Source organism: Denticeps clupeoides, chromosome 6 (genome assembly GCF_900700375.1).
Source record: "Denticeps clupeoides chromosome 6, fDenClu1.1, whole genome shotgun sequence".
Taxonomy (NCBI): Eukaryota; Metazoa; Chordata; class Actinopteri; order Clupeiformes; family Denticipitidae; genus Denticeps; species Denticeps clupeoides.
This window is the reverse complement of record NC_041712.1, coordinates 2,954,418-2,970,785: the sequence shown is the minus strand read 5'-3', so window position 1 is coordinate 2,970,785 and position 16,368 is coordinate 2,954,418. Positions and strand designations below refer to the sequence as shown.

General features: G+C 39.3%; 1 long non-coding RNA gene across 4 annotated transcripts; it reads left to right on the top strand.

The window, feature by feature from the left end:
- Positions 1–2,376: 2,376 nt before the first annotated feature.
- LOC114792792 (uncharacterized) lies at positions 2,377–8,498 on the top strand. 4 transcript variants are annotated; one of them, XR_003750157.1, is made up of 8 exons: positions 2,377–2,619; positions 3,332–3,553; positions 3,803–3,898; positions 4,782–4,953; positions 5,534–6,001; positions 6,094–6,164; positions 6,331–6,499; positions 7,568–8,498. It is a non-coding gene; the product is annotated as an uncharacterized LOC114792792 (long non-coding RNA). The 4 variants fall into 4 exon arrangements; XR_003750159.1 differs by lacking the exon at positions 2,377–2,619 and having other exon boundaries at positions 2,951–3,553; positions 5,534–5,560; positions 5,657–6,001; XR_003750158.1 differs by lacking the exon at positions 2,377–2,619 and having other exon boundaries at positions 2,951–3,553; positions 7,568–7,716; positions 7,872–8,498.
- Positions 8,499–16,368: the final 7,870 nt, after the last annotated feature.

Below are 16,368 nucleotides of genomic sequence, written 5' to 3'. Positions count from 1 at the left end.
AATTTAATCCATTTTTAAATAAATGTAAAAAAAACGATTAAATGTGAATGCTTTCCAGATGCACTGTCTATCAGGAGAGAGCTGTTTCTCTCATACTCTTTGTTTGCCTTTTACCTTTTTTATATGACTTTTTCAAGTCCTTGCTGTGTTTAAGTGTACATACATCCCATGTATGGAGTAGTTTATGATTTACAGTACAGGCCAAAAGTTTGGACACAGCTTCTCAATGAGTTTTCTTTATTTTCATGACCATTTACATTAGTAGATTCTCACTGAAGGCATCAAAACTATGAATGAACACATGTGGAGTTATGTACTTAACAAAAAAAAGGTGAAATAACTGAAAACATGTTTTATATTCTAGTTTCTTCAACCCTCTGATTACTGCTTTGCACACTCTTGGCATTCTCTCGATGAGCTTCAAGAGGTCCCTTTGCCTTCACTCTGTGGTCCAGCTCACCCCAAACCATCTTGATTGAGTTCGGCTCAGGTGACTGTGGAGTCCAGGTCTCCACTTTTTGTTAAGTACATAACTCCACATGTGTTCATTCATAGTTTTGGTACCTTCAGTGAGAATCTACAAATGGTCATGGACATAAAGAAAAATGTGTGTCCACCTAATGAGAACATTTTACTTCTGTGCTTTTTTCATATTCTCTGGCTCTGTGTCACAGGTAAACAGAACCTGAAAAAAAGATTTTTCCCACTATTGTATTCCAGTCTAAAATGTAAGACCATGCAAACACAGAGATGCTCCCATGTCTGTCGCCCTCATTCTCTCACTATTCCCATGGCTAATTAGCATGTCATTCCCTGCAGACTCCACTTTCTTTGCTCACTTTTGATGGATTTGCCCCTGTGTGTCTAATGGTCTATTTATGTGGTGATTGTCACTACAAATTCACTTAGCGGCCTGCTAATAAATACCCTGGTGACATTTTACACTGTATTCTCTCTTCATGTGAACTGATGGGCTGTGGTTATTGTCTGTCATTATGACCCACTATATAAGACATGGAGCACTTTGTGCAGAAGGTCAGGTGCAGTACTGATAAAGCAACACAGGAATTGTTGAGGGCTGTTTGTGGCATTTGGCTTCAAGTGGGACACCAAGCATGGTGGCAAAAATGGCAACAGTGGGTCTTTTATATTAATTTGCACAATCCAATAACTACAACCATCTTATTCAGGCTGTATTTTCTACATAAGCTTTAAGCTGCTGAAAATCCAAAAGGCTTTGAAGTCATCCCCCATTTGGTTAGATAAAAGCCAAAAAAAAGATAAATGTGGGACTGATGGACAATGGCAGAAACAAACTCTGTCTGAATTTCACCAAACTGGTACAGTTCCAAACTGGCTCTTCATAACTTTCATAACCTCCCAGAAGTATGGATTGGAGCTGTAAATTGATTTAGAGCAGAAATTAATTACACATCTACTTACAGAGGGAGCTGGCAAGCCTTACAGAACAGATGGACCCAACAGCAGCGAAGGGGGGCCAGAAGGTGATTTCTGGTCAGAATGAAGGGGAGCTTGAACTGAACTTCAGTTCTCTCAGGCACTTGATATCATCTGGCTGTTCATCCGATATCAGTAAGATTGCATGTTAGGAACACGATCAGGGAATTGAGTACCAGGACACTCGTGGGATATATCTTGTGGAGTGTAATCTAAATCGATGATTTATAATTTTAGATAACACTCCAATGGTCTGTTTTGATCAACCTTTTCCATCTCATCCTAAAGGGAATGACATTTTGTAATTCACCTCAAACTGTTCTGTACCATACACTGTAAAAAATGTCCGTAAATTTAACAGTAAAATACCGTATAAATGCTACAGGATACAACCGTATTCCTGAAAACATGGGATAACCGTAGAATTTACAGTGCAAAACCGTAATCAGTTTTACAGAGTAAGACCTTACATTTAACAGTTAAAAACATACGAAAATACGGTTTATTGCAGGAAAATTAACAATATACTGTATTATCCATTACAGAAAAGACATGAATTTCATGTTTTTTACATGTGCAAAAATGTGTTTTTGGAACATTCTTGTGTGAAACTCATGGCATCACATGTGAAAACCCATGAGATAACATGATGTTATTAAACCTGCTTGTGTTGATTTCAGTCAATGCTCTCTAAAAAATGTCATGAAGAAAAGCGTTTCAACATATTCATGCCTTGTAATCTGTACACATTGGAAATGTATAAGTAGTTACTTTACTTTACTTTACTTTATTTAGCAGACGCTTTTATCCAAAGCGACTTACAAGAGGAAGACACCAGCAATTCTCGTTCGATTTCAATAGATTTCTATAGTAGTTGTTATCATAAAATATTGTATTGTAGTGTTTTAAAGAACCACTCCTCTGGACTGGAAACGTTCTAAGGGTGTACTCACACTAGGCACGGTTGCCGAGTACGAGTCTGGCCTGCACTCACATATGCTTTCAGCACGCTTACGTCATTATGGTGGGCGGGGTTTCAGGAGAAACAGGAAGAGCGGCGCTCTCGCTGATCGCATTCGGTTGGCTAGATGGTTTGATGCCGTCGACAGCGTAATACCATTGGAATTGATCTTTTTCGTCTGCAGAGCTGCCAGATTTAAGGTGCATCCCACACCTTTAAATACTGTGCCTGCAGTATTTTAACCTTGTCTCGGCACTGTTCGGTGGTTCTTTGGTATCCCCGATGAAGAAGATAATCCCGTATTTTGCAAAACATATCGGAGTTTTTATGCGTTTTGTCCACCTGTTGTTGATGCTCTCATCTGCCCAAATTTCCAACAAACATTGCACCTTTCCCTTTCCCCGCCATGTTGGTTTTGGAACGTCGCAAAAACGTGACATCACGCGTACTGTTCCGTGCTTCAGCACGGTTAGCGCTCACACTTCATGCGAACCGCGCCCGGGCACGGCTCGGAGCTCTCACACTAGTCAAACGAGCCGCGCTTTGGTGGTCAAACGCACTCGGGCACGGTTCAAACTGCCTAGTGTGAGTACACCCTTGGTGTATGTGAAGAGCTCTCGTTTGAATTAAGTAAAGAAGTTATTTCTACAAGACGTTTCCTGCAAGCCGTCCTCCCTCTACACCCCGACATGACACATGCTTAAAGTACAAATCAGCCTTTAGTCAACATGCTAATAACCAGAAAAGATTGTAACTTTGTGCGCTATTCTTATGTTAAAATTGTGTGTTTTGATAGGTGTGTCCTGCCTGTGTCCAGTGTATTGTTTTGCTGTAATTAGCAGTGGTTTTACTTTTTAAGGGTGTGTGAAACGAAATCTGAAATTCTACGCTCTGTTTTGTCTCTGCTCTCAGGAATTAGTTGAAAGTATTTGAAAGATAACCGTTAAGCATCGTCCAATCATGATAAAATTGCGCCTTGGACAAAGAATTTGATTGGCTGAGCTCTCATTGGCGCGGAGCGTTTGCGTTTCAGCACGTCGGCAGTGGACAAGTGGCGAACGATTATTGCTTTAACTGAGCAGAACTACAAACTGGTGGGAATGTGAAGTAATATAAATGTGTCTGGGCAAATTGGTAAGTTGAATTAAATTGTTTGAAGAAGTGTGTGGTTTTAAACACGAGTAGCATGTACCCTGTTTGTGGCGCATTATTATATATCTTCGCAGCGCATGTAAAACTTAGTAAGATTTGCAAGCACGATGTGAAACAGCATTTAGGTTGTTAAGTTAAATGGACTCTTTTGTGCATTGCAGGGGACAATTTGGGGTCTCATAATATCGGTGGATTCACAGAAAATTTCAGTTTTTCTGAATATTTCTGCAGGTATTGCCGGATAACACGAACAGATTTTCAAACAGATCCAAATGCATGTGGACCTCAGCGCACTCTTACAGTCTGAAGAACAACAAAACGCTGAAGGTATAATATTTGACTCAATTTTTAATTCATTAAATTACTTCAATGTTTGTGTGCCTGGCCTGCCACCTTGTTTAGGCCATGACATTTTTGAGGGTATCCTTTCCTATGATTTAGGCCTTTACCTGAAGTACTTCATAAAGTAGAAAAAGTGGTTCACTTATTCAATTCTGAATAGACTCATTAAGAAATTTAAGTACAGTGGCTCTGATGCATTGAGTAAGCTATGTGCAGTAAACTCCAATGGAGTAAAGCTTTCTGGTCAGGCTATTCAGAACTGGAATTTTCTAAGACTTCTTCCTGTGATCATGTGTGACAAGGTGAAAGAGCCCACAGATGATGTTTGGCAGTTGACCCTTCAGCTAAAAGACATTGTGGAGCTCATTTGTGCACAGAAAATTTCATTGCCAGAGGTTGCGTACCTTGACGTTCTTATCCAAGAATATCTTGCTTGTAGATTTTCTTTCTTTCCAGGACATAGGTTAAAGCCTAAGCATCACTACTTGCGACATTACCCTGCACTGATTTTAAAGTTTGGTCCTTTGATCAGGTTGTGGACAATGCGCTTTGAAAGTAAGCACAGTTACTTTAAAAGATGTGCTAGGAACTTAAAGAATTTCAAAAACCTGTGCTCCACTCTCTCTGAAAGGCATCAAATGTACCAGGCCTATCTGTCAGAAGGGTCAATGTGTGATCTAAGTTTGAGGGAAATGCACTGCATTTTACCCAGAGCTGTATGGTGATTCTGTTAAAGATGCAATAAGGCAGATTGGATTTACAGAGAATACCAAAGTCCCAGCAGAAGTAATGTACAGGGGTACGTTATACAAAACATTTTTTGGTTAATTTATAATTTATGTGAATTATTATTTTGGTTGTTTTTCAGAAATGGGTGATTCAGAGCTAAACACTTTAAACATCAGCAATGCCATTGATGCTGTATTACCTGAACTCTCAATCGCAACTAAAAAATCTCTTGAGGACACCTTAAAGTCACTTGGAGTGGAGTCCCCAGAAGATTCAAGCCAGGAAATTTATTTCTGTTCTAAAGGAGACCAGTAAGTCCAAGTATTTGTTTCCATTACAAAAAAGGGATGGTTTAATATTAAAATGAAAATTCTGATTGTTCCAAAATGTGTATACATTTCTTTTTCTGCTAAACACAAAGGAAGATATTTGGAAGAATGTCAGTAACCAAGCAGATCTCATTCCCATTTACTGCCTGTTTGGTTACTGGCTTTCTTACAAATATCTTCCTTTGTGTTTAGCAGAACAAATAAATGCATACACGTTTGGAACAATCTGGGAGTGAGAAAGGATGACAGAATTTTCATTTTTGGGTGAACTATCCCTGTAATGGTCAGACATAATTATTACTTTTGTTACCTAAAAGTAGCAGTTTTGTTTTTTTGTTGTTATTTTTGGTTATTTGTTCTGTTTAATACATTTTATTTTAACAGTGAGGCAAAATATTAGTATGTCCGTTAAAGTAACTGTACAACTGTAAAAAGTTTGTCTGTAATTTACTTACTATCTTGTCATTCTAAATGAACACCTGGTTTTGAATAACAACAGGGCAACAAACTATTCCTGGTCCAACTAAGTACGTACCTATGTCTTTTTTTTTTTTTTTTACAGCACAAATTTCTGAAAGAGGAAGTGAAGGTTCTCATGAAATCTACATACTAGAGTCAACGAAAAGATATCAACAAAGGAACAGACATGAAAACCCTTACTGAAGAGTGGCCATTTTTGTTTCAGGAAAGTGGAACTGAAGTGCACTTTAAAGACCTCACAGGGATACCACTTAAAGAGATCTTCCTAAACAGCATTGACACAAAGGGAAACAGGCTGTTGAACTTCATGAGGAATGTTTGTGCAACCAGGAACAAGCATGTCTTACGGGCTGTCACAAAACTTCAAGTTTTGAGAGGACAGACAAATGGTTGATTCTTCTACTTCTCAAAATTCTTGACTTGATTCTTCTACTTCTCTCCTATTTTGATGAGAAAGAGGCGCTCCTTCTTCATTATGTAGAAGAGACAAGCCTTGAAAAGGATGAAGAGTTGGGAAACTTGCCTGTGACCCCTTGCATCATTGTCTGTGGTAAGTTTAAGTTTTATTCATATACAGTAACACCCTCAAAGCTTTAATGATTAAATGTTTATCTATAAAGTTGAGTTTATATATTTTAACAGTGGTGGTCTGTGCCTCCTCTTCTGGAAAGACACCTGCTTAACCCTCAACTCTGATTTCACAATAATATTAAGTGAGTATCTAGCAAACACAAGTGTCTCTTTTATCATGAACCCTATGTGAAATAGTTTTTCAGTGCAGTACAAAATAAACTGCAATTTGTCTAACAGTCATATTTGCAAATACTCTATTACCTTGCTACATGTACATAACTTCATTGCATTGAAATGTATCCACAGGACCCTCCTGCTATGCTGCTGATCGATTCATGCTCAGTGTGGACCGCAAGATTGTGAATGATGACATCACTACATTCATCGCTGCTGTTAGCCTAATGTTCGGCAGTTATTACTGTTTCAACGTTCACCACCCTACTGAATTGGCATCAGTGCTTGAATTTTTGCAAAGGTATGTAGAGACACCTAGTACCTCACAAAAGTGAGAACATCCCTTACATTTCAGCAATTATTTTATCTTCTTAAGGGACAATACTATAGAAATAAAATATGGGTATATTTTAGAGTAGTCAGTGTGGTGTTTGTATTGCAGTATATATGTTCGGTCCACTGAAAATAACTTTACATACATACATTAATATCAAAATAGCTGGCAACAAAAGTGAGTACACCTTATGTTTTACCAGATTTATGTTGTTTAACCATGCAAAGCCACATGTCCTCTTTATCATGTTCATGTTTTTGTCTGCTTGACAGGACCATACAAGTTTGTGTATCTTGTTTTGGAGCAGTTAAAATTTGGTGCTTTTAGTACGATTTTCTCATACAATTGAATGTTCAACATGGCACCTTATAGCAAAGAACTCTCTGGTTGTTCTCCACAAAGATGGCCTAGGCTGTGAGATTATTTTCAGGCTTCTGAGTGTAACCCACCTTGCAAAACCTCTGTATGACCCTGACAACTGTACTGTAAATCGGTGTCAGATTGTTACCAATATTATAGCCTATAGCCTTGCTCATCTTTGTGGAGAGCAACAATTGTAATTCTCAAATCATCAAAGAGTTCTTTGCTCTAAGGTGCCATGTTTAACATCCAGTGGTTGGTATGAGATAATTGGACTCAAATCACCAAATTTTAACTGCTCTAATACAAGATACACAAATTTGTATGGTCCTGTCAAGCAGGCAAAAACATGAACACGACGAATAGGACATGTGGCTTTGCATGGTTAAACAACATACATCTGGTAAAACATAAGGTGTACTCACATTTGTTGCCAGCTATTTTGACAATAATGGCTGTATGTTAAGTTATTTTCAGAGGGCAGGAAATCTATACTGCTATACAAACAGCACATTGACTGCTCTAAAAATATATCCATATTTCATTTCTATAGTATTGTCCCTTAAGAAAATATACTAAAATAATTGCTGAAATGTGAGGGGTGTACTCACTTTTGTGAGACTGTGTATGTGGCTCCATTTACAGAGGTTTTCAATGTTGTTTTTTCTTTTCAAGGTGTTTTTTCATCATCAATCCTGAAAAGGGCACAAAGGTGGTGGAAAAGAAGAACAAAAAACAACTCCCAGTGAACCCAAGAGTCTTCACCTTAATCTCTGACCTTTCGGATTACAAGTGGCGAGAGACATTGTAAATGGCCTGCAAAGGTGCCCAGCAACTTGTGTTGTTCCTTGTTCTGCTTTAGTAGTTATTAATGTAAATGTTCGACTTAAACTTTACCTATCTAACTAAAGTGTCAGTTAGATAGCGGAATCTAAATTTTAAATGCATTGTCTTGACCGATTTCTTGTCTGATTTTAAGACTGATCAGCAAATCCCGCCTCCATGTGAACCCGAGAGTTATTACACTTATACAAGACTTGTCTGACCATGAATGGTGCTCACAGTAAGACTGTTCGATGATCCACCCTCTCTCACTCATCCGCCCACAAACATACATACATACAGACACAAACATGCACAAAAACATGCATTGCACACACACACACACATACATATACACACACACATGTTCAAGCATGCATACACATACACACTCTGTAGAATATGTACTCTCTCTCTCTCACATATACACACACACAGACACACACACACACACACATATTAATGATCTATAGTATGGTTCATCTTTGATGATCCTCTCAAACACATACTCCCCTACATGCAGTCATATGCACACACACACACACACACAGGGGGAGAGAGAGAGAGACTCACTCTTACACAGGCATATGTACTCTCTCACACACACACACGATTCTGATGCTCTTGTGAACCAATGTTCTTAAGATAATGTTAAGTTTGATGGTTCTGAGGTAGTCTTGTGATTACCGAAAGTTGGGCTTTGATTCTTCATTGTTTATGACAATGTCACACACACACAGAGAGAGAGAGAGACACTCACTCTAACACAGACATATACTCTCACACATGAAACATGTTTTATTCTGATGCTGTGAACCAATGTTCTTGAGATAATACGTTTGACGGTTCTGTGGCAGCCTTGTGGTTAACTAAAGTTGGGCTTTGTTTTTACAATAAAGTCTGTGTGGTTAACAGAATATCTGTGACATGCCTTTATTTCTGTTCCAATATAGTAGTCCTATAATAATGGTGATTTTGTAGTAAAATACTGTGTATGTTTTAGTGAAATCAAATGGGTTTTGATGTCCAATGTAAAAAAAAGTCCCGTAGTTTTTACGGAAAAAAACTGGCAGCTGGGGTTACCAGAACAATTCCGTAAAATATACAACAAAACAGTAATTGCTTTTACCAAATAACATGTACATTTTACAGTTTAAACCAGCATATAACACACTGGACTTCTGTTATATTTACTGGTTTATACTGTAAAATTGACATGTTGTTCAGAATAACATGTACATTTTACAGTTTAAACCAGCATATAACACACTGGACTTCTGTTATATTTACTGGTTTATACTGTAAAATTGACATGTTGTTCAGAATAACACGTACATTTTACAGTTTAAACCAGTAAATATAACAGAAGACCAGTGTGTTATATGCTGGTTTAAACTGTAAAATGTACATGTTATTCAGTAAAAGCAATTACTGTTTTGTTGTATATTTTACGGAATTGTTCTGGTAACCCCAGCTGCCAGTTTTTTTCCGTAAAAACTACGGGATTTTTTTTACAGTGTACAAGCATTTATGCCAACTGGCCATGTTGTATATGTCGCATTATATTGCAAAGTTGAAGTTCTGCAAGTTACAACAGTAGCAGCATTACCAACTGGTGAGGATGGACGCCACAGCACAACTGTAGAAATTGGTGAGGATGGCTGCCCAAAAACACCTCTGCTTTGATAAAATTTGATGTTATGTGCTGCTTTACCTCTGTTACCTCCATCTGTGTGTACTGGGAAACTGATCACTCATTAATCTTCACCACCTCTTCAGTCAGAGCTCTTCAAGGGCAGACACATTTAGACATAAATCACGTTAGCTAAATATGTTCGATCATGTCCTTGTGGGTTTGGAGGTGTTTATTTGAAACCATGGGATTATTCTTTTAGCATGTACAGTAGCTGCCTATACTTTCTAAACATTAATGCATCAGTTTAATAAAATAGGTTAAAGTAAAGATAATGGATAGTTAAACTCACCTTTCACACCTAGTGAAAGTAAAAGTGCTATGCAGCTTACTGTGATCTCCATGCCCAATGGAGTTAAGGCACTCCTGGAAAATAATGATGGTCACACAAAGAATGGAAACTTGGGGCACAATTTGGACATTTTCACTTTCTTTTGTTTATACCAGCTTAGACTTAATTGTGTTTTACAAGTTGTACACTACTTTACATCAAACTCTCATATCTTCAGGGGTGTAAATTACAAAAATGGTGAGGAACCACGACAAAGACGAAGAGTACTCCAAAGAATTAATTATATACGTTAAACAAAAAAACATATTTCTGACTATTTTTAATTTGTAGAATGAACCTGAAGACTCACCATAAAATGTTATGTAGTAAAAGACATCATGTTTGAGGACTGAAGGGGGACAGAAGCAAAAAGGGATTTATTACAAAACACAAAAGAAACAGCATGAAGGCCAGAAACAGGTAGGTGTGTGTCAAACAGAGAGGAACAAAAAAAAAAAACCCAGCAGCGCCCAGCCTTGACACTCTTGAATGCAACTAATTTTTTTTTTGCTGTGATGACTGCATTTCAAGCTGTTTTTTAAATTCATTCACTCAAGTTAATGGTCAGCTTGTGAAGCTGCTTATGATGATGAATGGGCACAGCAGTTGCGAAGGTAAAGACAGTCGGAATAATCATTCATATACTGACAAATGTCTTCACGTGCAATGGTATTAAATTATATTAAATCTAACTTAAAGCTGTACATAGATACATGCCAGGAAAAAGATTCATGATAAGGAATATGTTTTTGACCTTAAGTCTTTCGAAAGTGTGAAGAGACTATTTTTGTCCCTCTAAGAACTGGCAGTCCTTTTTAAGAGGGAGTGTCTGCATGAGATTGGACCAAGTGAGAGATCACGTTCCATTTTTTCGCTGCCAAAGTGTCTTTTGCATAAAGCTGACACCACATCTCCCTCAAAGAAACAGAACATTAATCCAAATACATGAAGAGAAAAACGTGTTATACATTATAATTACAGCCTTGCTTGGCACAGCTTTACCTGAATCAGCAGCTGAATGAATCCTGCATCACAGCGATTTATAGCCCAGGTAGCACAATAACCTGATGCTTTTCCTTTAGTTAAGCTGGCTGGTTAAGGTAAGAAAATACATTTCGTAAAGGGCAAAGTACGGTGACTATAGGTCAGTTCTGGGTGTGATTGAGGTCGTCATTGTTGGCCTAACAGGTATGAAAGTTGCCTGCAGGTTAGTGCTGCTAGTTTCCACATAAATAATATTTTTACACGAGGCTGCTATGTGACAGCAGGTTGGCCCACATCCCAGTCTTAAAGATAGAAGTGTTGGATCTGGAAATTTGTGGAGCTGCGCTCACCGTGTTTGCTGCCAGACTCTCCAGCCCTCACCGCTCCCCAAGGATTCAGTGAATAGCTGTGGCCGAGTCCAAGATGAGAGTAGGAAAGACTGATTTAAAGATGAGGAGAACTTGGGGAGCCATCAACATGCAGCCCACTGTAGGGAAACAGAGATGGTACCGCATTTCGCAGTCTGAGTGAATGTGGAATGAGTGAATAGCGAGAGTGTATTGCATAAGTCTTATATCACTTTCTTATAATGAGCATCAAAAAGAACTCATCTCAGGTCAGAAGGTCAAGGGGAAGAAGCAATGCCAGTCCTCCCTGCAGCATCACACCACTGGCTAAGGCCAGGTGTGGTCTTACTGCATATGTTGGCATCCCATTGCAGAGAAGGAAAAAGCAGCAAGAAAAGAGAAGAAGCAGGATAAGACAGTGGAGAAGAAGTGGGAAGCAGAAACAAAAAAACAACTCCAACCTCCGGCCTCAATGACACCCTGCCCTCACGAGTCGATCTGATCAACAAGAGCACGCCTTATCACTGATAAAGTAGGACCGATCTATGCCTTACTGTGTAATTATCCGTCAGACAGAGAACACGTTACGGATCGTGCGTCGTATATTAACATTGACTGTTCATTGTCTGACTTCCTGATACTCGTGAAACCGAGCTGTAGTATTAACATCATAGCCTGCTCCTTAAATTTGTACCTGATAATCTGATTTAGGTAAAACGTTTATCAAGATAGCTGTATGAAGGCGTGTGAATGAAACGTACCTCCCTTTCTTCTTTCATGTTGCTTGTAGTAGTTTTAGAGCTTGCATACAATAAAAAAAGGCATTTCTCCTGAGTATGTTGAATATCTAGTGTCCCTACACTGTTGAATATCTAGGGTTAAAATCTAGGGTCCCTACACTGTAAACGATCAGACCTCTAATTTGATTTTACTTATAATAATCATGGACGACTTTTCCGTCCATGCCTCGTTATAAGAACGTTATTGTTAAAATTACCATGAGACACACTTGCTGGATGAGTCGTCAAACAAGTGGAATTATTAATAATTTGCTAAAAACCAAGTGCTTATGAATCAATTCACAAATTGCTTCATAACCACACCTTTGGGCTCAAATTACCCTGCACCACCAACTGTACCTCTACTCCGCCCCCAGCTCATCCACAAGTTGAACAGCACTGGGGTCAGTGGATGTTTGCAATACTACCTCAGCATACTTGGGTTATAAATGTACAGGTGGAATAGTGACGTCTGGGACCATAAAGAACCATGTCTATTATTCAGCATGCATCTTCTCTTCCACAATTTTTTTTTTTTTTTTATTCGAGCAATTTTTAATATTTTTATTTTGTCTGTTCAGAGACTTAAAAGTGGCCTTGGTTAAATACAAGTGCAAGAACGTCAGAACTTCCATGTGTTCTCTCAAGTTATAAGAACCATTAGACGAATTGTCAGCACCAACGGAGGACCAACCAGGCCCCTGTGACTGAGCAGAATGAAGCAGTCTGGGTGATGAATGCCCGGCTCTGACGGGTTTGACTGCTGTTTTCTCAGGGACTGCTGGTTTTGATGCATGGGCCGTGGCCCACGCTGCCGACTGGTCCATTCATCAGGGAACCCCTCAGACCCCTGTGGTGTAAATATGATCCGTGCCTTGGCGTCACCCTGAGTAATGGCCACCACCGTGTCCAGAGGCGAAAGACCCTCTCTTCCAAAAGCTACTCTGTTATCTGTGCCGCTGGATGAAATGCAGAGGATGCAGAGACCATCACCAGGATTTATAACTGCCTCCATACCTGCCCCATCCCTCCCTTGCTCAGCTCCCACAGAGCCCATGACCAAGGACAGCTTTTCAGATAAATGGAGATGTAACGTTTCTGAAGAATTTCATGCAGATTCCACAAATGTTACTGTTTTTCAGTAAGTTCTTGTTTAGTAAAATGGAGCTGATGGAAACTGTCCATGTACTTCAAAAACCTAAAAGCCAATAAAATATCTGCTGTAAAGCTGCACAAGTGTCTGAGGTGGTGGAGCTTTGGCCTGTTAAGTCTGATGAAGAGCAGAGAGAGAGCTACCCCAGGCCCACTCTCAGAAACTGGTGCTCTGCCTGTTTAATCAGAAAACAACCAAATGTGAATTTGCATAATCTGACAGACACTCTACACAAAATCATTTTACATAACAATAAATTATCACGTTATATTTATGTTTAACACTGAATGCATAAGTTCTCTTGAAATAATTGGACAAACCACCACAGACACACTTGCATACAAAATGCCTGCATTGCTCTAGCTATTCTAAAGTGTGATCATTATCGTTCCCTTTAAAAAAGAAAGAAAGAAGTTAATAAAGCTTTTTCCAAGCATTTTGTTATTTTCCACTCTATTATATACCTGCCAAGAAATGGAAAATTGTGCTTTGCACCTAGATACCAGCCCACGCAAACACTGCAGTAGAATACAATAGCACCTTTTTATGCAGTGAATTAAGACCTATGAGTGGCTGTGGCATACCTCACACTGTCAACATCACCAGAAAATACATGCAGATAAATTAGACGGCATATCTACATGGAACGGATATCTGTAGAAATCAGAATTTTCATGCATATTCAGACGCTGACGCTTGATTTGAAGTGGGAACATTTTCGGAGAGAGTCAGGGCAGGGAGAACGGGTGCATTTCTATAATTATATATCAAACAGACTCACTGCTCACAATTGGTTTTTATTCATGAGGCAAACTTGGTTTGGTTTCTTCACTGGGTTCTTTCTTTTTATGGGAAACGCTGCACTGGGAAAACATTACTATATAAAACATTACCCGTGCTGATCTCACATTCCAGTTGACTCTGGAGCTTTGACAGATGGGGAAAAAATAGTTGGTAACTGTTAAAAACCTGCAGAGGAAAACACACGCTCTCTTTCTTTCTCTGGCCGGAGTTTATGGTGGAGGGGTGTGGGTGATGCTCAACTAAATAGCTGACGTTTACGCACACACCTCGTGTGTGACAGGGATGGGACACATGAGTGGTCTGGATGTGTGGTTGGAGGTGACACCATGTGGCAGCCTGCTCGTCGTATTCCATCAGAGTGCCCTGCAGAAGAGGGGCAAGGAGTCACATGAAGCTGCTGGTTCCTTGAAGATGTGCACAGCATATTAGCAGAAGTGCATAATATTCCGATTTTTCTTTTTAAAAATTTGTGTTGCTTACTTTTTGTAAATTTCTGGAGTCCTGTTGCTGTGTTATCGGCACACACACATGTCCTGAAATTTAAATGCTCTCCACATTTTGAGTGGAGAGCAAAATTCATCAGGGATTCAACAATGGTCTTGACAGCTGTGGAGCGGCAGCGGTGGCCTAGCGGTTAAGGAAGCGGCCCCGCAATCAGAAGGTTGCCGGTTCCCGATCCGCCAAGATACCACTGAAGTGCCACTGAGCGAAATACCGTTCCTGCTCGCCGAGCACCTGCCATGGCTGCCCACTGCTCACCAAGGATGATGGTTAAAAGCAGGGGACACATTTCGTTGTGTCACCGTGTGCTGTGCTGCAGTATTTCACAATGACTTTCACTTTCACTTAATCACGATAAAAAGTTAAAATGCCGGCTGTCTCACTCAAATACAAATTCTCGAACTACGCAGCCACAAACACGCAATCCCAGACTGGGTCATCTCTGCTGAACTTTCATGTTGCCAGACGCACGTGAACACATGCAGGTTAATGTTTGGCCTTGTCCAATGAATGATTTAAGTATTGTTAATAATGCATGACGGTTATTGCTTTTCTGTGGACTGTCTGTAACTGGCCTCTTGAAAATGCTGCACCCTCACATGCACACTCCCCAGACGCATTTGTCTGGTTTAAATGTTCATGTTCCTTCTTTTTCCAAAAACAAACAGAATCACCTTTTAAAATGCCGAGGTACAAGATCTATAATTACTAATGTGTGGGAGAGCAGATGGGATTTCAGCAAGTCAGCACAACCCCGTCCACCACTGCATGTACCTGCTGTGTTGTGGTGCTTGTGGCATAAAGGGAGGACTTTAAGTTTAAGTTCTACATCTCACCCTTCAGATTCCATGCCCCTTGATATGGCCTATTCTTCATTATATTTTTTTGTCATATTTTATTGCACAAGTATTTCTAAAGTGTGGTGTGTGTGTGGGGTTTTTGTTGGTTTGTGCCATAGATGTGAGCACCTATACTGTTGTTCTGAGCACACAGAGAGGAATGCACTGGTAAGAAATTAGACTTTCAACCAAAAACAGCTTGTCATATGTTATAGGTTGCTCACCTTCCTCATTTCTAGAACTGTGGGATCTGCACTGGCCACATGGCCTAGTTGTCAGGCCTCTGCTGAAATGTTGTCTAGCAAACAATCAATCAATCAATATATTTCTTGCAGTTTATTCAACAGACACCAGTCTGTTCCAGGTCTGTAGATAAAGTTAAGCTACGTAAAGTCATCTTTACGTGTTAGAGGGATGAATCATTTTACTGTTGAACATATCCATCTATGTATGCTCACTTTTTTATTAAATGCACACCTTATGACTGGTAATTTGAGACTGGTGTAAAGATTTTGATTAAAGCCTTATCAAGACAAATTTGTAATAAATGGCTGTCAGGACTGCTTAGGAACAAATGACTGGATAGTAAGTGAATGTGTGAGTATGTCATTTTCTAGATATTATGTTATTAATTATTGATTCATTATTAATAGTACTTTTGTTAATTATGAATATGATAAGTCTTTTTTGTTTTAAATGCTTGGTTCTGAGCCCGAGTTGGTTCAGTGGGAATCTTTTGGATGGCTGAGATGAGATGGAGATCAGTAGGAGCTGGAGGACTACAAGAATCTGTTCATCTTTCATCAGGGTGGGGCAGTACAGGCAGTTTAGCATCAGATCATGAAATATTCTGTTACTGAGTATACGGAGCATAGAGGTAAGATTCAGTTTTTAATAAATCTGGTCTTGATGATCAGTTTGTAGTCAGGACTGAAGAATTTATTTTATTGAAAAATGTTTGTCACATAAAGACTATTCTTTTTCCACCAATGACAACTAGATGTTAGTTCTACACCAGTACTATTAAAGGCTTGAGGATTGCCTTTCCAAAAGCTAGAGAACAGGCGAGTGGCGATTCATCGAGTGTCACCAAACGTTTATTTTATATCTTTTTTTTTTTTTTGCTTTTCCACACAAATCCACACAACAGGACTTCACAGAGTGCAGAAGACAGAATAAACCACAACTGCTGATAATGCAGCCGACAAAATATAATAAATAAA